This window comes from Phalacrocorax aristotelis, chromosome 1 (genome assembly GCF_949628215.1).
Source record: "Phalacrocorax aristotelis chromosome 1, bGulAri2.1, whole genome shotgun sequence".
NCBI classification, from domain to species: Eukaryota; Metazoa; Chordata; class Aves; order Suliformes; family Phalacrocoracidae; genus Phalacrocorax; species Phalacrocorax aristotelis.
The window spans coordinates 33,559,868-33,582,738 of record NC_134276.1 but is presented as its reverse complement, the minus strand read 5'-3'; the positions used below and the strand labels follow the sequence as shown (position 1 = coordinate 33,582,738).

At 41.9% G+C, this 22,871-nt stretch overlaps 1 protein-coding gene across 5 annotated transcripts in view; it reads right to left on the bottom strand.

Moving 5' to 3' along the window:
• Positions 1–22,871, bottom strand: part of ENOX1 (ecto-NOX disulfide-thiol exchanger 1) — a 379,677-nt gene that overhangs the window by 293,232 nt on the left and 63,574 nt on the right. For 4 of the 5 annotated variants that reach the window (XM_075087456.1, XM_075087509.1, XM_075087466.1 and 1 more), the window contains one exon: positions 12,487–12,560. The exons of the other annotated variant lie outside the window; for it this stretch is intronic. The gene's annotated coding sequence lies outside the window, so the exon portion shown is untranslated. The remainder of the gene's footprint in view (positions 1–12,486; positions 12,561–22,871) is intronic. 5 annotated transcript variants of the gene reach the window in all.

The window sequence follows — 22,871 nt, the reverse complement described above, 5'->3', positions numbered from 1 at the left end:
CTGCAGGGAGGCAAGAGCAGCTCTGTAAAGAAGCCTTCACCAAACAGCAAACTAGGAATGACAACTGGATGAACGGATCTATGGCTGGACAATATTCATGCTAGAAGCAAGAAGTTCTCAACAATTTTTTCCCTCTCAGATTTTCGAAAGGAAATGCAAAAATTAATGTCTGCTGAACTGGCAGCAAGGAGAACTGCAAGATGATGATGTGGCATAATGAGGTTACAAACCACACAACAATATGTATGCGGTGTAAGAAAGTTATATCATCATTTTCATACAGTTACCTTTATCAACTCAGAAAGAAATGTAATCGCTACCAAGAGAATGTATTGCAAGAAGTACGGCTACATACTTTTTAGGAAAGACAGACCAGCAAGACGAGGTGGGGGAGTTGCTCTTTATGTGAGGGAGCAACTGGAATGCATCGAGCTCTGCCTAGGGGTGAAGGAAGAATGAGTTGAGAGCTTGTGGGTAAAAATCAAGGGGCAGGCAAATATGGGTGACACTGTTGTCGGCGTTTGCTACAGGCCACCTGATCAGGAAGAGGAAGTTGATGAAGCCTTCTACAGACAGCTGACAATGGCCTCATAATTGCAGGGCCTCGTTCTCATGGGGGACTTCAACCACCCTGATATTTGGTGGAAAAGCAACATGCCAATGCATGCACAATCCAGGAGGTTCCTGCAGACCATTGAGGACTTTTTGATGCAGGTGGTGGAGAGGCCAACGAGGCGAGATGTGCTGCTGGACCTTATACTAACAAAGAAGGTCTGGTTGAGGATGTGAGGGTTAGGGTGTCACTTTGGCTGCAGTGACCGTGAGATGGTTGAGTTCAGGATCCTATGTGGTAGAAGCAGGGCAACAAGGAGGATTACAACCCTGAACTTCAGGACAACTAACTTTGCCCTCTTCAGAGACATGCTTGGACAAATCCCATGGGTTAGGGCTCTAGAAGGCAGAGGAGTTCAAGAGAGCTGGTCAGTATTGAAGTACCACTTCCTCCAAGCTAAAGATCGGTGCATCCCTGTCAGGAAGAAGTCAAGCAAAGGAGCCATGAGACTTGTATGGATGAGCAAAGAGCTTCTAGAAAAATTCAAGTGGAAGAAGGAGGTTTAGAGTACATGGAACTAGGGACTGGCCACTTGGGAGGAACATAGGAACGTTGTCAGGGTATACAGAGATGCAATAGGGAAGGCCAAGGCCCACTTGGAAATAAATTTGGTGAGGGATGTCAAGGATAATGAGAAGGGCTTCTTCAAATACATCAGTAGTAAAAGAAAGACTGGGGAAATGGTGGACCCACTGCTGAACGAAGTGGGTGCCCTGGTGACGCAGTTGAGGAGGATTGGGTTAGAGATCACCTAGGCAAACTGGATCCTCACAAATCCATGGGCCTTGATGGGATGCACCCACAAGTGATGAAGGATCTGGCAGATCACTAAGCTACCCTCCATCATCTTTGAAAGGTCATGGAGGACAGAAGTGGTGCCCAATGACTGGAGGGTGGCCAACATCACTCCAGTCTTCAAAAAGGGCAAAAAGGAGGACCTTGGAAACTATAGGCCAGTCAGACTCACCTCCATCCCCCGAAAGGTGAAGGAACAGTTCATTCTGGAGGTCATCTCTTGGCATGTTGACACAAAGATGGCTATCAGAAGTAGTCAACATGGATTCACCAAGGGGACATCATGCTTGACCAACTTGATAGCCTTCTATGATGGCATGACTGGCTGGGTCAGTGAAGGGAGAGCAGTGGGTGTTGTCTATCTTAACTTGAGCAAGGCATTTGTCACTGTATCCCATAACATCCTCATAGGTAAGCTTAGGAAGTGCACATTAAATGAGAGGACAGTGAGGTGGATAGAGAACTGGCTCAACAACAGAACTCAGAGGGTCGTGATCAACGGGGCAGAACCTGGTTCAAGGCCCTTAACTAACCATGTTCCCCAGGGGTCTGTGCTGGGTCCAGTCCTGTTCAACATATTCATCAATGACCTGGATGAAGGGACAGAGTGTAACCTCAGCAAATTTGCTGATGATACAAAAGTGGGAGGAGTGGCTGATACACCAGAAGGCTGTGCTGCCATCCAGCGAGACCTGGACAGGCTGGAGAGCTGGGCCGAGGGGAACCTCACGGAATTTAAAAAAAGCAAGTGCAAGGTCCTGCCCCTGGGGAGGAACAACGCCATGCACCAGTACAGGCTGGGGGCTGAACTACTGGAAAGCAGCTCTGCTGAAAGGGACCAGGGAGTGCTGGTGGGAAGCAAGGTGACCATGAGCCAGCAATGTGCCCTTGTGGCCAAGAAGGCCAAGGGTATCCTGGGCGAGCAGGTCAAGGGAGGTTACCCTCCCCCTCTACACTGCCCTAATGAGACCACATCCAGAGGACTGCGTACACTTCTGGGCTCCACAGTTCAAGAAAGACATGGAACAGACAGGGAACTCCAGCAGAGAGCTACAAAGATGATCAGGGGACTGGAGCATCTCTCTTCTGAGGAAAGGCTGAGACACTTGCGTTTGTTCAGCCTGGAGAAGAGAAGACTATGGGGGGATTTTATCAATACGTACAAATATCTAAAGGGTGGGTGTCAGGACGATGGGACCAGGCTCTTCTCAGTGGTGCCCAACGACAGGACAAGGGGCAATGGGCACAAATGGGAACACAGGAAGTTCCATGTGAGTGGAAAAACTTCACTTGGAGAGTGCCAGAGAAGTGGAACAGGCTGCCCAGAGAGGTTGTGGAGTGTCCTTCTCTGGAACTAATCAAAACCTACCTGGACACGTTCCTGTGCCCCCTGCTCTGAGTGTACCTGCTCAAGCAGCGGGGCTGGACAAGATGATCTACAGGGGTCCCTTCCAACCCCTGCCATTCTGTGATTCTGTGAAGTCCCCTCACTGTTTTAGGACGGTAGCATTTACCTTTCCTTATAAGCCACCAGTGAGACAATTGTATATTGTGTAAATACAGTGGGGACATGGATTAATTTCAAACTTATCACATAATCTGATGAGATTTCCCTTGAGATCTTCTAACACTTTGCAGCACTGTGAGCCATTATTTCCATACTTATTGGAAATAACGTCTGAGCCCAGGCAATGCACAATATTCCCTCTGAGAATTGTCATGACGGGAGTGGAATTAATTCTTATTGTCACTGTACACATTGAGGGTCTTTTTGGCATTATTAGCATGTACCCCAAATTGTATTTAAATCCATGATGATACAGTATACCATACAACAGTATCATTTGGCGCCTCCTAAATTTGGACCTGCATTCCTTGCTACATATGCCAAATGCAAGTCAGCTTTCACCTGTATAAGCCTGATGCAACGCCATCATCTTCAGTAATCGACCCCCTGGGTCATGTCAGGATGGAATCAGAACTGGAGCTGTGATATAATGGAAGTACTCTAATATAATTATAAGATGCAGTTTATTAAGGAGATAGACCTTAATCACAATGGCTTGGATTGCTAGTTGTCATAATTTAGAGGATGACCAAGAAGCTTTATTTCTTTTCTTGCCGTTAAATTAATTCACTCTTATTATGGAGTTACTTATCTATTTTAAGCATTCTCCAGCTGGTTGCTGTTACCAGATGTGGACAGATCCCTTTGTGCTTCACTGTCAAAGTAGCTATGCTGACAATATTTTGAGGTATTAAAGACTCAGCTATATTATAACCATTTTTAGATTTCCTAGCTATTCTCCTGCAAAGTTTTACCCAATGTTTCTAGTTTATTTTTGCAAGCAAACTTTCTCCATTTCTAATTGATCTGTTTCTCTTACCTGATTCATTCAAGGATGCTTGTAACACTGCAATTTGTCACCACGGAAACAACTGTTTGGTCACTATATAGCTGATGTCACCGAATGAATCAAGTAAGAAAATAATGGACATTATTTAAAAAAAAAAACACCAAAAAATCAAACTAAACAAATTCAGTAACAATTTGGAACAGCCCAGAAGGAAATTCAATTGAATGTGATGATTTAATTTCAGTTTTCAAAATTGCAGGGTTTTTTTAACATTTTTGCTTCTCTGTGGGTGGCAGCCACTGAGTAAAATCCAGTAAAATGGGTTCTAGCATGTCCATTTCATACCCATCTCACAATAAGATTGTTGCAGCTTCAAACCCATCTCTGCCAAAACTTTCACGAGAAGCTGAGGCACGGCAGAATTCTCCCCAAGGGCATGCTGAGACCTGACTTGTGCACTGAATTAGCCACTTAACCATTCTAGCCAAAAAGGCTGAACATGCAGCTGCCTGCAAACAGCCTGCCATTGCCCAGCAGCTTTAAATATTATATATATATATATCTTTATCTAGCTCCATTTTCCTGACAGAAATAACTGTAGGCCAGAAATCTCTTCAGCTGTTGTTCCCTACCCATGTCAATGCTGCAGTGATGTCTATTTTATGGATCAATGCTGATTTTCATCCAGAATTTTGTAAAGCTTTGGAGGAAAACCTTGGGAAGGGAAAAAGAGATACTATTCCATAATCCAGGACACCGTTTTGGAGATTTACCCATAATTCAGGTTCATTTGCAGGGTAACCACATTTTTATTTAAATAATATCTTTCTGATTTAGCAGGAATGTAGATAAACCCATTTAAGGTTTTGGCTAATGTACAAATTTCTTACATATTTTTTATAGCTACTAGTAACACACAGCTAAAAAATGCCATTCCAAGGTGATTCTAACTTTAGAAATAATTATAAATCATATTACTGTATTATCTTAATGTCTTTATAATTTTGCCACATTTTGCATGAAAAGATAACTTCATTTCTTGAATAATATCATTGATGCTAACTTAGAAGCAGCCACTTTCATCACTATCACACATGAAATCTCTGGGGTATTAAACTTTAGGAGACACTCTCGCAAAAAAGAAGCGCCTCTTTTATAGCCTTACTAATTAAATGTAATTAATTTACTACTGCCCTGGAATTGCAGGTATTAAAAAAATAATAAAATCCCCAAGCATTTTTGCTTTGCATGTGGTAAATGCTACAGTCACTCTCTCCTTTCAGGGAAAAAGCAGAGGAAATAACTTTTGGTGACAGTGAAGTTCATCGCAGCAGCTCGATTGAGACTGTCAGGGTTCATTAGCATGTGTGCAGCTTGTAAATAATTGAGTTAATTTTAGGTTGAGTGACATATTTAGAAAACTACGAATCACCTTACTTTGTGAACTTAATCAACCTTTGCTCTTCCCCGGATAGTTCACCGTACACCTGCAATATTAATCTGGAACTGACTCTTTACTCTGCAGCCCTCACAAACCCGGTGGTTTGCAAGCTTTCAAAACCACCAGCTGTATTAAACGCTGGCCTCCAGCAAGGAGTTCAACACAAATAAAACATCATAATTATAGAGAAAACAAAAATGGAAAAAAAAAACCAAGAAAGCTGAAGACAAGGCTTTTTTTAACTGATGTTTTAGCCAGATTTATACTAAAATCTCAATTTGCTTTGTCTCTAAGAATAAAAATGCTAAAGTCCACAAAATACCAGCGCAGAAAGATTAATTCCCTGGAAATTTTCCCCCAAAAAATAGCTCCCGTTCGAAAAATTTAGTCAATCTTTGAATGCTTCTTTGTGACACACTGTTAGCCCAATTAAATCACGTTAAAAAATCAAAAATTGCACTGCGTGTGGATCGTCCAGCTCTGGCTTCTGAAAAAGGCTATTTTCAAAGGCAGGAAAAATCTTTTTCAAATTTTAGCTTTATTTGGAAGTCAGTCACAATTCCTAGCTAATGTGAGCTATTCATTTAGTTTTCATCGGACGTCTTCTGATCTCTTAGCACAAAGTTTCCATCCATTTCTGAAAGACATTCTACTAGCACTAGATTTGATATTGAAGATGACAATGTTTAGGTAACACAATGGGCTTTATTATGTAAAATTCAAGTTGTGAAGATATGTGCTTGCAAAAGGCTCAATTACTCTTCAGCTTCATATTTTGGATATGCAAACAAGTTGCTTGTGGATTACTGGCAGCTACAGCTTGGGCTCTGACACTGAACTGTTTGTTATTAATACACAAAGCAATTAATGTAATTATAAATATGGAAAAGAAAAATATCAACACTATTTACATTAGTTAGTTACTAGGAGGTAAAAAACTTTATCAGCTGTAATACAATACAAATTGCTGCAAAGTGTTTAATACAATTACAACATGCATATATTCAAAGCACTAGAGTTTACATTCTAGGTCTGTCCTCCTGGGATCAATTTATGATACTCTGTGCTGGGTATCTTGTCTTGACAAAATAATGATACTTCATTCCCGTGTTGCTACATTTGGCTACCACACACTTTATGCACGGGTAGGATTACAGACCCAATCACCGCGCAGTGAATAGCAATGCGCATCACTGGGATGCACAGGGACGGGAAGCAGAAGGCGTGATTAGTATCTATACAGAAAGCACCACATATGAGTGTGCACCTGCCTCTCCAATTGGGAAACATTTTCCTCAAGCAGACACAGCAAAAAGGCAGAATCAACAGCAAATCGTAGCCACTTCTTTACTGTTGGCATTGGTTTCTTAAGTGTTCACATCAAAAAAACCATTTGGACATTTACCATCTTCACCCCATGCATGCATGGCATGTAGTAACAGGCAGCAACTCTGCAACGGAGCTTCAGGAGGTCTAAAGAAATAACTCTTGCAGATGACAGCCAGCTAAGTAAGTACTGTAAGGTGGACAAAACACATCATAAGGGGGCTGTCACTTTATTAAATACTTAAAGACATTAAGCCATTTAAGCAGAAAGACGGCCTCCATTTTCCTTCGTTTTCCTGCATTCGGAATTAAATTTGTATTCTGAATTACTGGTGTTATAAACAGTAACCAAACCAGAGCAAGACTATTTTGAAGCTCCTTATCAGTGCTTTAATTTTTAAGTCTGTCAGTTGTGTAACACATTACTAGCATCCTCAGTTAACAACACCATGCGATACTTGGTAACATACAGCATGTTTAGCAGCGTGACCCAGCCACGACTGTTCCAGGGAATCAGAAGAATACAGTGCTCCCAGGTTCCCAGCTACCAATGTGGCATCCTTGTAATCACCTGTTGTTAACACACATTTTCTAACACTGCAAAGGGAGACAAACAGCCACAACACCAAGCCAATTCAGAAAAAGGAAGCATTTTAACGCATAACTTCTTTGCATAACTTTGATAAATAGAAGGGACAACACAGCTGAGATGCACATTACTAAATACGGTGCAATGCCTAGGGAAGCAAATTAAAAATGAACAGGGAACCACTAAAAGCTGACACCTTCTCTAACCAAACAAAATTGCTACTGCCCAGTCAGTACTGGCTGAAGCACAGTCCTGCTTTGTTTCCCAGCTGCTCCATGGGGTGACTCCAAAGCTCATCGAGAGAAACACAGTCCTTTTTGGATGAAGTCCCAAGTAAGAACAAGAATAGACAAAACATCTGTATGTAACTCCTGGCCCAGGGCTGGCTGAGGGCTGCCACAACCCCAGATTTTTGCTGGAGTGGCCTCAAGGCTGCTCCGACTCTCTTCCCTGCAGGCCATGGCCCCAAGGAGCGAACACAGCGATCATGGCCCACTGTTTCATCCACCTTCCCCTCTCCTCTGAACAGGGTTACTTGCTCAAGTACCCCAGCAAGGAGCTGTTTGAGGAAACAGCCGTTCAAACCCGGCACTGTCCACTGCAGCATACCACCTTTCTGGTTGTAAGGGGAAGAAAACAGCCACCCTGCACGTCCAGAGGGGTCTTGTGAGCCATACACACCTGCAAGACTACCAGCCACCTTCCTCCCCTCTACACCAGGCTGCGCGGCACCGTGGGTGACCCAGCTGCAGGGGACAGCCAGGGGACTGCCTCCCCTAAAGGCAACCACTGCCCGCCGTTAATCGACAGCAATGCCCGTGCGGCAGTGCCGAAGGTCTCCGTGCACTGTGCGGGAGCTTTGCCGCACGGGCGGAGGAGGCACAACCCTTCTAGCTGAACTTCCCAGTGACTGCCTGCTTGTCACAATTTAACGTTAGTTTCTGTGTTTAATGTTTCAGATTTGTGTGTAGTTTAGAAAAAAAAAAAAAAACAAGTTGGAGCACACCAGTTATTTCTCCAAGGTTTCAGAACACAAACTTTGCAGTTCTTCTGCTGTTTGGCATAGGATGCCACAGATGGAAGAAGATATCTGTCCGCCAACGTTTAAAGAGGACCAGATTTTTTTGTTTAGAAATTTTAGCTGTTTGGCACTCCCAGTCATACAATCAGCCAGACCAACCTTTCCCTCCGTAACAAGTGCGCACACGAATGAGCAAGGGAGACCATTGCCTGTGAAGGATTCACACATGCAGAGATGTCTGCAATGCTTTGGAACTGCCTCGACAGTTTTGGAAAGAAAAGGGCTACCTTTTCTAACCTGCCTTGGAAAGCTCTGAAACTCACGTACCTTTCTGCCAAAAGGGAACTCATTTATTGAAAGGGAAGGAAAACAAGGTTGCCCAGTAGCCATTTCGGCTAACATCAGCCAGAAAGATTTGCTATTTCTGAGTCCTTCCAACCCAAACATCTAAGGGAATTTGCTGAATTGGTGGACACTCTTGCTAAATCAGCTGTGCTCCTTTCCCAGGTGATGGCTGCTGATTTAGACTGACCTCAAATCTCCAGCTTCCTCCCCCTGGAGTTACAGTCGTTCTCTGCCATCGCACCTGATCTTTCAGAGAAGTTTCCGCACCTTCCAGCCTTGTCACAACAACCCTTTGAGCATAAGCCGAAGCCAACTTGACACAACAGATTTCGTTTTTTCTCTCAGAGGCACACATATGCCACAAAGACTGCAGTTGATCACCTACGCTTTTCAAACGTTGCTGAGTACGCTCGAGTGGGATAGCACTTTTGCAAACAGGGCAGAGATGCTGCTTCTTTTTCTTTGCCCTTTGTTTTTTTCTTTTAAAGTAAAAAGTTGCTTAAAGCAACTCTGTTTGAGGTTAAGTTCCCAATTTATGCTCAGTGAGCTGTCGTATGCTGTGTCCAAAACCAGCACAGAAACATTGTCGCCTTTTCCTGGAATCCTGTGCACAGCCTGGGGAAGGGGGCTTACTCTTCTGCTTTGTCATCCCTTGAGCCTGAATACTTCACGCTTGAAGACTTCTTCCTTATGAAGAAGGGTGGTGCTACTGGGTGGTGCCTGCGTGACTGTGTGCATGCAGGGAGAAGTTTCCAGGAACAACAGAAAGTAAACTATGCCATAAAAGTCCTACAGTGCTGTTGTGGTTTAACCCCAGCTGGCAACCAAGCACCACAGAGCCACTTGCTCACCCTCCCTGCCGTCCCAGTGGGATGGGGGAGAGAACCGGAAGGGCAAAAGTAAGAAAACCTGTGGGTTGAGATAAGAACAGTCTAATCATTGAAATATAATGATTATAATACTAATAATAATTATTATTATTATGACGATGATGATGATGAAAAGGAAAACAACAAATAAGAGAGAGAAACAAAACCACGGAAAAACAAGTGATGCAACCGCTAACCACTCATAACTCGCTGACCGATGCCCAGCCGGTCCCTGAGCAGCAATCACTGTCCCCCGGCCAACTCCCCACAGTTCACATACTGAGCATGACATCATATGGTATGGAATATCCCTTTGGCCAGTTTGGGTCAGCTGTCCCGGCTACGCTCCCTCCCAGCTTCTTGTGCAGCTCCTCACCAGCAGACCACGGGAAGCTGAGAAGTTCTTGACTTAGTATAAGCACTACTTCACAACAACTGAAACATCACCATGTTATCACATTATTCTCATGCTAAATCCAAAACACAGCACTGTACCAGCTACTAGGAGGAAAATTAACTCTACCCCAGCTGAAAGCAGGACAAGTACTTATTGCTTTTTTCCTTTCTGCATGACATCTTTGAAAAAATCAGTGAGAAAATGAATGCTGACAACTGACAGGCATCAGGCAGTGTCTTGAGGAATGCAGGGGAGTGTGCTACCCCGCCAGGCAAGAGCACCGATGGCAGGAGGCGAGAGGACAGACGGCTGGTTCGCTCCCAGACAGGGACTACAAGTCACAGGTGAACCAAGGCCACGTGCCCTACTAATAGCAGCAGCTTCCTGCGCAAAATAAGAAGCAGGTTCACACACTTTTTCTCCAGTTGGGTTCAGACATAAGCTGCAACACAGATGTTCACAGGGCACAAAGGGGACACCCAGCAGAGCTGGCTGCAAAAGAAAATTTACAGGAATGACAGCAAGTTGCCTTTTACAGCAGGCTCTCTAGAGTGGCAGTAAAAGGGAAGTTCATTCTGCTGTGATTTTTTTCCTGAAGCCCCTCTTTGTGTAAGACCCCCCTGCTGCCAATCTCCAGAAACTGAAAATGAATTAAAAAGAGGAGGAAAAAGCAAAAAGAACATGGGAAAGCAAAATAAAGGAGCAAAGGAGAAAACAAAGCAGAACAAATGAGACTAAAGAGATGCACCACAAAGAGGAAACAGATGATAAGAAGAGAAGTAAAGGCCTATCAATAGATTTGAGGAATAATAAGGAAACATAGTCATCAGAAACACTGTTAAGATCTTCTGCACACACTCCGAAAGCACCATTAGACATAGGATCCTCTGACAGTCCTCAACATAGGTCTGAACATCCAGGAGATCCAGCAGTAGGACAATCATACATTAAGTGATCCAGGCAGGTATCTGATGCCATACAGAAAATGGAGACAATGGTTCTTCTCCAGCTTTTGTAAGAACATCTTGGGACCTACAGATGATGCATGCTATGAAAATATTTTGCATTCTGATTCTTACAGAACAAGCAACTTACTGCAAAAACCCATTATTGTACAGGGGTCCTTAACACCAGAAACTGGTCATGGATTTTATTCATAAGAAGATTTCAACCTCTCCCCCATTATAAATCTCTTCAAAGTTTCCCATACAGATCAAGGTAAGTTCAAGGGTTGCATCCATGTATTCAGGAAACCTTTTTCTCTTTAGAGCTGAAACTCAATAAATTGTCCAGGTCTATAAACTCTTTCCAAAGAAGAAAATCTTCTAAATCTTGTCTTGTTTCCCTTTCTCCATTACTAGGAGCTCAGCAGAGTTTCAAGCATTATAAAGTGTGACCTGACTTTTGAAAAAGAAATCACCTAAAAATTGCTTCGTTATATGCAAGAATGTATTTCTGAAACTGCCTGAATATTTTCTGTAAATGTTCCAAGTGAGATACTAGCTTCACTGAAATACTTGAGAAAATTTCCAGGAACTTCAGTGTACACAAGATTTTGACCTTTATGGCCATTTTCTTCCCAATATGTAGTAACATTTGTACCTTTATTACTTTTAGCAGTTACAAAGAAAACCAAAGGAAACACAGACAAAAAGCCAGTTAAAGCATAGCCTCAAGTACAGAGGGGTCAAGAGAATCATAGAATCATTAAGGTTGGAAAAGACCTCTAGGATCATCAAGCCCAACCATCAACCCAACACTACCATGTCTCCTACACCATGTCCTGAAGTGCCACATCTACACGTCTTTTAAATACCTCCAGGGATGGTGACTCTACCACCTGTCTGGGCAGCCTCTTCCAATGCCTGACCACTCTTTCAGTAAAGAAATTTTTCCTAATATCCAATCTAAACCTCCCCTGATGCAGCTTGAAGCTGTTTCCTCTCATTCTATCACTAGTGACTTGGGAGAAGAGACCAACACCCACCTCGCTACAACCTCCTTTCACATAGTTGTAAAGAGCAATAATGTCTCCCCTCAGCCTCCTCTTCTCCAGACTAAACAACCCCAGCTCCCTCAGCCGCTCCTCATAAGACTTGTTCTCTAGACCTTTCACCAACTTTGTTGCCCTTCTCTGGACACGCTCCAGCACCTCCATGTCCTTCTTGTACTGAGGGGCCCAAAACTGAACACAGTATTCAAGGTGTGGCCTCACCAGTGCCAAGTACAGGGGCACGATCACCTCCCTGCTCCTGCTGGCCACGCTATTCCTGATACAAGCCAGGATGCTGTTGGCCTTCTTGGCCACCTGGGCACACCGCTGGCTCATGTTCAGCCGGCTGTTGACCAGCACCCCCAGGTCCTTCTCTGCTGGGCAGCTTTCCAGCCACTCTTCCCCCAAGAGCTACTTCTTCCAACTCACTGATTTTACCTTCAAAAATTCTTAATTTCTCATGGAGTCTCAACTTCTTGTTAAGTCTGAAGTTAAATTTTTAAGTTTGGCTACACATTTCTCTCTGAGAAACTGTAAGCATCATACCCTTCCCAATTTCTGCCATACAAATACCATGTGTGCTACTGCAAATTCAGGTGGCAAAGATCCATTACACTGTCCTATGCATGATAGCTGAGATTTATCAAGAGCTTTAAGAATTTCAGCATTAAACTGTCAACAAAACTCACACACACTCCAGATGATCCAACACAAAACATTATTGTATCCATTACACATACCTATTTATTGCAGATATTCTCCAAGTTTCAAGAAGCATATAGCCAAGAATTGCTTCAAGTTCAGAGTCCAAGATCTGAAAAGGAGATAACGTATTTTTTTTTAAAGTCACTAAAAGTGTATGGCTTAAGCATACAACTGGGAAAAAAAAAAACCAAACCATTGTGCAAAATTACTATTTGGAAGTGTGTTTATAAGCTAGTCCTAAAGTTGTGCATCACATGAAACATGTTGTGGGTGATCAAAACAATTGTATGATTATTTATACACTATTAGATTTAAGATATATACGATACTTTGTTGATTCTTAGGCAACTTCTACATATGTGCTCAAAATTTCAAAGAGCAATTTTGGTACAACTATCTGTAATGAAAGAACAAAACCAGCTTATTGAATATGCAAAACTGCCAGTGGCATAGCAGAAAATATAAGTGTATTGGGAAACCACAAGCATCCCTATATACATTCAAGCCATATTCTGCCTTTAGTTTGCAGCAAGACAGTGGCATGAATAGGGAAACCACATGAAAAATCAAGGATATAATTACGTGCATTACCTCTTTCTTGTCCAAAAATGCTGAAGATGGCAGTTCTGCTACAGGTGTGAAATTCTAGATGTACATTTTTGTAAGCATACGTATAACACCTAATCACAATAAGTCCTACAGTCTCTGTAAATTTTCCTAGTGATTCTCGCACAGTGACCCTGAGCATAATGCATTTGATTAAGCCTAATGTGCTTAAGAAAACAAAAAAGAGGAGGAAGAAGCATTGGGAGAAACAAACAGGCTCAGAAGACCAAGGAAAGGCACAAAAGAGGAAAAAAAAAAAGAGGGGAGAAAAGTTCATGCATCCAAATGCAAGAACTGATCTTTGTTCTGGACAATGACTTCTGAGATGACCACATCAGCTTCACCATCATGAGTAGATGCTACACTGAGTATTTCTGTAGCACCATTAGCATCTTTGAATTCTGCAGCAGGACACACTGTTTCACACAGTGCTGCTAGACAGCCACAGCTCTTGAAACAAAAACCAAAAACCTAAAAGTCCATGTTAGAAAAAAAATCTTACCTCTTTCTTTTCCCCACAATTTTGCCTGCAGCTGCACCACTGGTACGCACTGCATGATTCCCACCGTAGCCAAAGTGAATCACATCAGTAGTGTTAAGACGAATCGCTTATAGAACAGCCTATACCCACTACGCATCAATGGTCACCTGGCTGGGAGCACCTACGTGCTCCAGCTGAAGGGCAGGCATTTTCTTCTCCAAAGGCTCAGCCCACCGAAGGAGTCCTAGACTCCCCCTGTTCCCTTCTGTGAGCCGGTAATTTTCAAGCAGTGAGACAAAATGTAAGTATCAGCATGGATAATTATTTCCCTGCTCATTTTTTGCAAGATAATCAGACAGAAAGATAAGGTTCGCTCTGAGAAACAGAGCAGTAGAAATTTTTATCCAGCAACTGCATGAAAGATTCTGCCAATTCTTCTTACAAAAGCAACAGTTCGTTGATTTGTAGCTGCTGCCTACTTTCATGTGCAAGAACAACAACTACAGAAATCCCTCACTGGTCTTCTCTACATATTTTCAGGCAATCTCTATAAATATGACAACTTCTGGGTTTCTTTATTCTATGCACTATGTTACCATTCCTGCTGTTGATGTCAACTGCAGACAAGCCAGGCTCAGAAGCTCAGATTCCATCACAGAGACACAAGTTACACCACTACAGCTCTGCCCTTTTCATCTCCTACTCAATTCCCCAAAAGAGATTTCCACAATAAGGCGTAGAGTAATCACAAAGAGAATGCCATTAAAGTTAATGTGAAAATCAGCCAAATATCACCTCTAATAGGAGTGGGAGCTATTTACTAGGTAATACCAATAAAAATCTGCAAGATCAGAGGGCGGCTAAAGTTTACCCTTTATTTTCTACAGTAGCGTCCTCTGCTTTTTTCTGCATTTCCCTCTTCATCAATTAGCCTTGTAACACTTTTTCCACATACATTCATTCCCCATGCTTTGCTTTCCCCTTTTACTCATGCCTCTCATCTCTTACCACTTTTTTGGCTGCGTGTTTTATTTTCCCTTGCAAGGTCTCTACAGTTGACTACAAGCACTCATGTTACCACACCTTGACAGGAGTTACCACCCATCAGCTGAAGCACATTAACCACCTGAATGCAGGCTGTTCCCTGGCTGTAACATCTTCAGCCAAGTGACCTTCATGACGGGTAGTAGATTCCAGAGGCTGAACTGTCAGGTCCAGGAAAACTTGTGTCATAAAGGCAACTGGGTGTAAAATTCTACTAATGAGGTAACGCATGAAACAATATTGCTGAAAGTCACGTCTCAAGGGATTATTGACCTGAGAATTTCTGATGACATATTTATAGAGAAATATTATGAACTATTGCACGGCTGAGATAGCTCTGCGACAGAACATTTGCAGCCAAAAATAAGAAAAATTGTATGTAAGAATAAAGACATGATTTGCTGTGCTTAACATTAGTGGTGTTTATTTTGAAAGTGGCCACCCAACTGATAGTTCCAAAAAACGTCATAGAGTTGCTAAAGGATGCCAGATAAAGTTTGTACTTGTAGCACACTTTCCATTTTTAATAACACCAGCTGTCACTTTTACAAACACATCATGCCCTTCACAGTTATCCCATATTCTGCAAACACCAAAAACCCCCCAAACCCTCCCACGGTTATTAACATCTGCTTCATTTACCGATTCTGACAAACTGAAGGACAAAGGCATGATTTAACAGATTGCTCCATGTAAAGAAACAACACAGTCCACAAAAGGATTCATCAAGAGCCCCTGTCAGAAAGCTTTACAAAGCACAACTTAATGAACATATGCAAATTGCTATAATATATAAAATGCCTGATACCACTTCAACAAGTAATGTGCTTATGAAATCTATACAGAATGGTAAGATAGATCAATCTAATTTGTCTTTGAAATAAAGTGATTTGGCTTCCTCCAGATAATTTCAATCTCTTTTTTTTCTTAGCGCCTGGTGGCGTGACAGCAGTGCATTACATACAATGAGCCACTGCTTTAGACCCTAGAAGATGTAATTATTCAATAGAAAAAGCATTCAGCAACAGACAAACTGGAAGCACACTGGTACGCTTCAATATTTTCCTTCAATGTTTTGACATGCTGGCATTTTAAAAAAATTATTTCCAAGCCTTGCTGCATTTAAACAGCCCCTATTGTTTTTTTTTTTTTGCTGTTGTTTGATGTGAGGTTGAAGCCTGAGTGTAAGTCAGGCTGATATTTACAGCGTGCGGAACGGCTCGGGTCTGAAAGCTCATCAGAAAACAACATGCAGCTGGGATGATCACTGCTGTTGCTGTTTTCAACATTATTGATCTAGAGATCTGATCATTTTCTTTTCATCAAGATAAGGAAAGAACGGCTTATGAGCTAAAATGATTTTCGATGAAAAACCCAATATTTTCTGGAGCTTCTTTCCTCTGATAACAGAAAGTTCTTTTCACCAACTTACTTAAAAAAAGAAATATGCATTTTCAGTGTGTTGTCAAAGAAGCTAAAACCCACAATCACCCTTTATGAATTTATGGGAAAATAAATACAACTTCTCTAATTTTTCACTTGGAAAAAACCACATAGGAAAGAACATGGCATAGTAATTACGTCAGAAACCAGCTGGTGCAGACCTTCCGAATCTTGGCTTTATCATTTAGGACTAGGTGGATGTGGAAGAAAAAGACCACCATGAGGTACCATGATTATCTCCTCTTAAAGACCTTTTTTTGTCTGAAAACATCTGTCAGAGGAGCCTAGGTCCAGCTAGTGATGCCTTGGGGCTGATATGGATTATATCACTGTTTCTGCGTTCTAGCAGAGGCACTACTCACTCTTTGGAGAAAGGTCCTCAGGCCACCACGTGTACTAACACAAAAAGATTCCTGATAATTTATAATTTTCAACCACCTTCTTACACCTTCAGCACCCTCAGTCATCCACAGACTACAGATACACAACACAAATTGTCTGGCCTCTTCACCTTTCCTTCAGTCACATTCCTCTGGAGCCTGTGATGGACAAGGCCCAGGGTGCAGATGGCCAGTTCTTTTACATGCTATTTATTAGGCTTACAACTTCTCAGCTGAAGGGAGTCCACCACATTCTACAGAATTTAAGTTTTCATAGGAAATCAAAGGAACTCTTATGCTGGGACTGAAAGAGGTAAACAAACAAACACTCTCTACATAACACTTTCTTGGGTGGTTCTTGGTTACACTATGCTGGAAGAAAAAATCCCTGATGTGAATATGGTGCAAATGCTAGCTGATAGTCTTACATGGAAAATTTTACCCTCCCCAAAACAATAGTCTAATAAATAAAGTTTCAACTCTTATATCATCCACTATATGTTTCGTATTACTACAGAAGTAATTGCTGTTACTCTCAAAGCTACACACAAGTTTTGTCCAGTGCCTTTGGCAAAATGACTAGGTTGGGCAGTACTCAAGTGCAAGATTCTCAAACCTCTGCATGACGGGGCCACAGTTTCTGCATTGAGAATTAACTAAACTGTAAAATAAGAATCCAGACTGAAACACCAAGTCAGAAATGTATTGTGATCTCCTCATTTTAAAGGCATTAACTTGTAAAATCCCTTCCATTCTGTTACGCTAAATATTCAGTATGTGCCAGGCACTGTGGAAAATGTTTTTATTTCTCTGCAAATGAATATACATTAGAGTAAGTGTTTATAACATTTTTCTAGAATTGCATTTGTATCACTGACAATTAAGGGGTGATATCTTTAACACTCTGTATCACTTTTAGATGCCAGGTAGCAATATTTAACAAAGCAGGCTGCTCTCATTTTCACATCTTCTTTTGTATTCAGATTTGTACGATGGTGGGTTATCCGGCTTCACATTCAGTCCAAGACTGAAAGCTGGGGATAAATGAATATGCCAAGCCTTTCTTTATTATACCTCATTTCTCAGAGTAAGTCTTTGAGGTTCCATCATTACCATCCCTATTTCAAATTTGTTCCTTTTAACATAAATCTACAAGTTCAGAAAAACATGTCTCCTTTCGACTATACATCGAGGCCAACAGATTCGCAGTTGATGTAGTTAATAATGCAAATTAAGGAAGCTCCATCTCATACCTCCTCTCTTATCTCCTGAACTCGTATGATATTATACAAATTATCATAAGTAAAATTAAACATTTTAACTTTTCCCTGAAATAGGGAGGAAAAGATTATTCTTGGGAGTCAACCTTCTTACAGCTCCCCTAAGATGCAATATCTAAAAGATTTCAGGGTAAAAAAAAAAAAGAGCCTTCTGTACAGACTTCAGTTTCAGTCTAATAAAACAGCCTCAATAAAGTATATTAACCTGCACACCATCATTGACAAAATTGCAGTCACGCTGTGTGCAATGGAGTATGCTACGTGATAACGCAATAAAACATTTTTTTAACCTGTTACTTTGGGGTTTTTTCCATCGGGGGACATCAGTGTTTACAGTCAGGGCACACTGCTTTAACAGAAGAGGTGGGAAGCAGAGCCAGTCCACCCAGTCCCATACCCCTCCCTGCTAGCAGATTCCTGCACCCATCGCAGTGAGGGTATTCACCCATCACTGTTATGGACAAGTGCCTATACTGGACAGCAGCATAGTCAATAACAGCGAATGGTTTTGGGACTATCCTGAACTGACAGTGAAGCAGACTAAAAAGTGAAATCTTTTCTTTGTTTAGCTTCTTGGCAAGCTAGTACAAATTCATGTTCCCTGTTGAAAAAAAAAAATGAGGGGGTTTATAAGAACACAGACCTTTTTCTACTCAAAGAAAGCTAATTTCTAATGTCTGAAAATGCCCTCTTTCCCAGAGCTGTGGGAAAGCACAAGAAAGGACTCAGTGCTCTGAAGTCTGTCTCAAAGGTAGTTTCTAAGGTGCAAAGACTCCCAAGCCAAAATATTTCTGTGAAAATACGAAGTATTGAGCAACTTTACTGTGGCAAGCACTTCTGAAGGGAAAGGGTCCTCACCTGCCCAGACACAGACAGAATAGGAACACAACACGGCCAGTGCTTTTGGTTTGACAATGTGGAACCTAAGCTACCTTGCTGTATCTCTACAGATGGCCTGAGATATCCAGAAATGTGCTGCCATCATTGCAGTCTAGAGGTTGGAATAGAAACTCTGTAAGGAAATACATACTTGGATTTTTTTCTTTTAAAGGAAAGGCAGAAGCACTGAGCTGCACTATTTCATCCCAGTGAAAGACTGGGTCAGCGGCTGAATGCAGCAGATACAATAAACCTCTAACCCTTTTCTATTTACATACAGTGACAACTGCTGGGAAAACCCTGTTCAGATAATTACAAGGAATTTAACAAGGGGTTCCAGTAAGCTGAATATAGATCATATTTTTCAAGAGTAAGACCTATTGAGAACATCATGGGTAAGATCAGCGTGCCCATGACATTCAGTTGTCCTGGAAGGTCCTTAGATATAATTTAGCACCACAATATCTGAAGATTATGATACCTCCTTCCTGCATAAAAGGAAGAACCATTCAGAACTAGCCACCAGTAAAGTCTAGCCTCAGAAATCACAGGTGGGTCAAAAAATCCATAGAAGAAACAAGATGACCATCATGTCCTCCTTGAAATGGACACCTATTGTAAGAGGGGCCTGCTGCAATTCACAGGTATTTGCTTGCATTATTTTTAGCATTACAGAAAAGACAGGCCAAGATTCCCTCTTGTCTCAGAGGCAAATATGGAAGCTAGAGCTGTGAAGGGGAGCAGGATCAAACTTGAGAGGAGTCTAGGAAGCCTTTCTAAGCAGTCAGTCACGTCTCTGGCTAAAAGCGGAGGACAGGCACCAAGATGTCATTCTCTGAAAAGTCAAAAATAACGAGGAATAGCTTATCAAGATAAGGTTTATTAGCAGACAGGCTAGTGGCAGAATTAGTTCACCACAGTGATGATAAAACAGTATTGGGAAAGCAGAGCAATTTTAAGGAAAGGTAGCTAAAAATACCTGCCCAACACACACTCCTCAAAGTCCTTCTCATCTCCAGTATGGTGATGCTTCAAGGTTAAGTGTCCCAACAGACAACCCTGTACCCTGCCTGCTACCATCAAGACGAAGCTTGTATGCTGTGGCAGGCCTGTAGTCTCCAAGGTTTGTGTGTCTGTATGAAAGATGAGGATAACCGCATTTTGTTCCAGTTACTGTGAATTAGGAGCAGAACCCCGTTGCCTGGCAAGCTTTCAGCACAGGCTCCAGCTGGGAGAAGCCTGGGTACAGATTGGGCTGTAGTTTTGAAGGAATATACTACTCAGAAGGACGAACTGGGTCGTGTCTAGTTTCCTGATCTGGCTTTGTCCACGAGGACCACACAGGATCTGTTCCACAGAGACACATGCACACCACAAAAACCTTTCCTAACACCACCAACAAAAGACCAAGACTGATGTCCCAAATGTTTTTTGGGAAGGCAGCTGACATCCCCAACTCCAAGTGTCTGGCAACAGCAAGGAATTTCTTACACTCTCCTCAGACTGGGACCTTCAGGCATCTGTTAGCAAACAGCAGAATCCACAAACCGCTGGATTAAACCTAAAACAGGTGAAAGTGCAAGCACATGAGCAGTGGCTAGTCTTCTTTCTAGCCCCTTTGTTAACACTGTGACCTCATATTGCATGGTTAATTATTTTTTTACTAATCTCTGCAAATGCTTCTATCCATTCTCACAAAGCTTTCCCTAAATTTACCAAATTCTGTCTTCAAGTTATTTTGCTTTTCTACTAAGCTAGTGCATTTGGAGTTAATTCGAGAACTTAATCTCTTGGGATGTTTGAAAAATTTCTTTTAATTTTCTGTCTAAATTCATTCAGGACTAATTAATAAACATATTATGTTGTGCTGATACTACCCTTCAATTTCAACAGCTCTCCTCCCTCCCTGGTGTTTGCCCTCCAAAGGTATTTAGAACAAAGTTTTTTCCTGGATATTATATACAAATTATAGGGAATAGAGGCTTAGCATATTTTGTCAGAAAGTCTGATAGAAGGTAACCATCCACAGAGGAAATATATTTAACTTCTTTGGATTTTTACTAATGAACAAAAGGCAGGCGCTGATTTCCTAGTTACTCCAGTACAAACCAGGAATTATTACAGCTGCATGGAGAGCAAACTAGAACCTATGGCTAGCCAAAAGCCAAGAATCGCATCTGACCAGGCATCTGCCTAGGGCTGCACTGAGGATTGTGAGCACTAAGCTGTTAGTGGAGAACAAATAGCTAATAAAGAAGGCGAGAGCAGTAGGCATCTCTCATGTAAGAGCCATCTTTTTAGAGGCCTTGGAAAGTGAAAGACGTTGACCATAGACTCCCTCCAGCCCAAAGAGACTTAAAAACCAATGTTCCTGGCATCAAGACCTCCTATTCTCTGGGTAAACGATGCACCTGTTTCAGTTCAGATTGGACATTTGGAAAAGGTTCTTCGCTGAGAGGGTGGTCGGTCACCAGAACAGGCTGCCCAGGGAAGTGGTCATGGCACCAAGCCTGTCAGAGTTCAAGGAGCATCTGGATGACGCTTTTAGTCATATGGTTTAGATTTTCCTTAGTCCTTCAAGAAGCAGGGAGTTGGACTCGATGATCCTTATGGGTTCCTTCCAACTTGAGATATTCTGTGGCTCTATGTCTATGCAAAAAGCAATGTTATCCACCCCCATTTTTCAATGTAACCGTTACACTTTTGTGTCGAATTCAATGCCATTCAAACGTATTAGCAATGGTCTCAGAACACACAATGTGTCCAGCTTCTCTGAGTGCCAAAGCACCTCGCTGCTTTCTCCAATTTGTGATGGCATTGCCATGGAGGAGAACCAAGACTTCTCACTTCTTGAACCACGATGTTTGAAAATTCAACAGATCCTACCTTTAAGTACCCAAGGAATTCTGAGGTCCAGGACAGAGGGACTGGTCAATGTAAATCAGGTGGCCCTCCAGCACAGCTGCTCTGTATCGATCTCCAAGACTTCAGCGCCTAGCAGGGATTTGTCTCACCAACTGCAGATGTCAATATCTGAGCTCATCACCTTGGGCTACCCTTAACTGAGAGAGAAATAGGTCCCTCTAAGGCTCAATTCCTCTCATCCTAATGTGGATATCTAGAATAGTTTAGATGAATTGCACCCAACTATAGGGTCCAATTATCATAAAAGGAACTTAGGGAGAGTAGCTTTGATGTAGGCGCTTATGCTGTAGATAACTCAAGGTAGTGGAGACAAATCTTACTGCTGATGTCTGCCTGAGGAGAGCTGGCATTCAGACAGATCTGAAGTCACAAACAGGGGTCCAAAGGATGGATTTTCAATGACACCATGATCTAATCTGTAAGTCTTTATTCAGTCCAGCCTTTTCTTTTTGAATTTTAAACAGAAGAATTTGAGATTTGGCTCAATGATAGCAGCAATAAAAGTCATCATTAATCTAGGAAGACTGACTTATGAGAAAATATTAAAATAACTAAATATGTATAGCTTGACTAAAGCCACTATTGAAAGAGAAATATGATAATTATCTACAAGCTCTGGAAGGATGCACACACTAAGGATTTTTTTTTACTAGGGATTTTCAGGAAACTATAGCTATGAGTAATGTGATTATACTGAGCAAAGTAAAATTTAGGCTGACAGGGAAAAAATTCCTAATAATGAAGTGTATTCTATTGTAGAATAATCATCCAAAGGAAATTGGCTGAAGTCCAATCACATCTAAAGCCAACTGGACGAAGATCCGCAGAGAACAATCCTGTATTAGCTGCAAGATGGGCTAGATGACTCAACAGCACTTTTTCATTTTTAAATTCCTATCATTTCACCGCATAAAATAATCCAATAAGCCAAAGGGAAGAGGGAAATAGGCTTAGTAACAACTACACAGCCGTCTCCTCTCCGAGGTCTGCACGCTGCAATCAGTGTGTCTTGCACTGATTGCGCTGAGGGAGGAAACATCTGTATGTGGTCAGAGTACTGTGTTAATTCAGTGCTATGAAGTGGTATGCCTGATGTCCCCTTCTTCCCCTTGCTCCACTCCTTAATAAAATAGCATTACCAGAAGGATCAAGCCCTGTTGTAAATGTATCAATCATGATTTTTGCTGCACCAGCTACTCATAATTGATTTAAGCTTTCTTGATCTCAGATGCCAAGTGGTGTTGAACGAAACACAAAAAATAAATAGCCTGTAGGCACATATTTCCACTGAAATAATCTTGACACATGTTGATCTACAAGGAGCAGGGTAACAATGTTTTCTTAAAGTTGATACTCATTTTTAAAGCTGTGCAAAAGTTTTC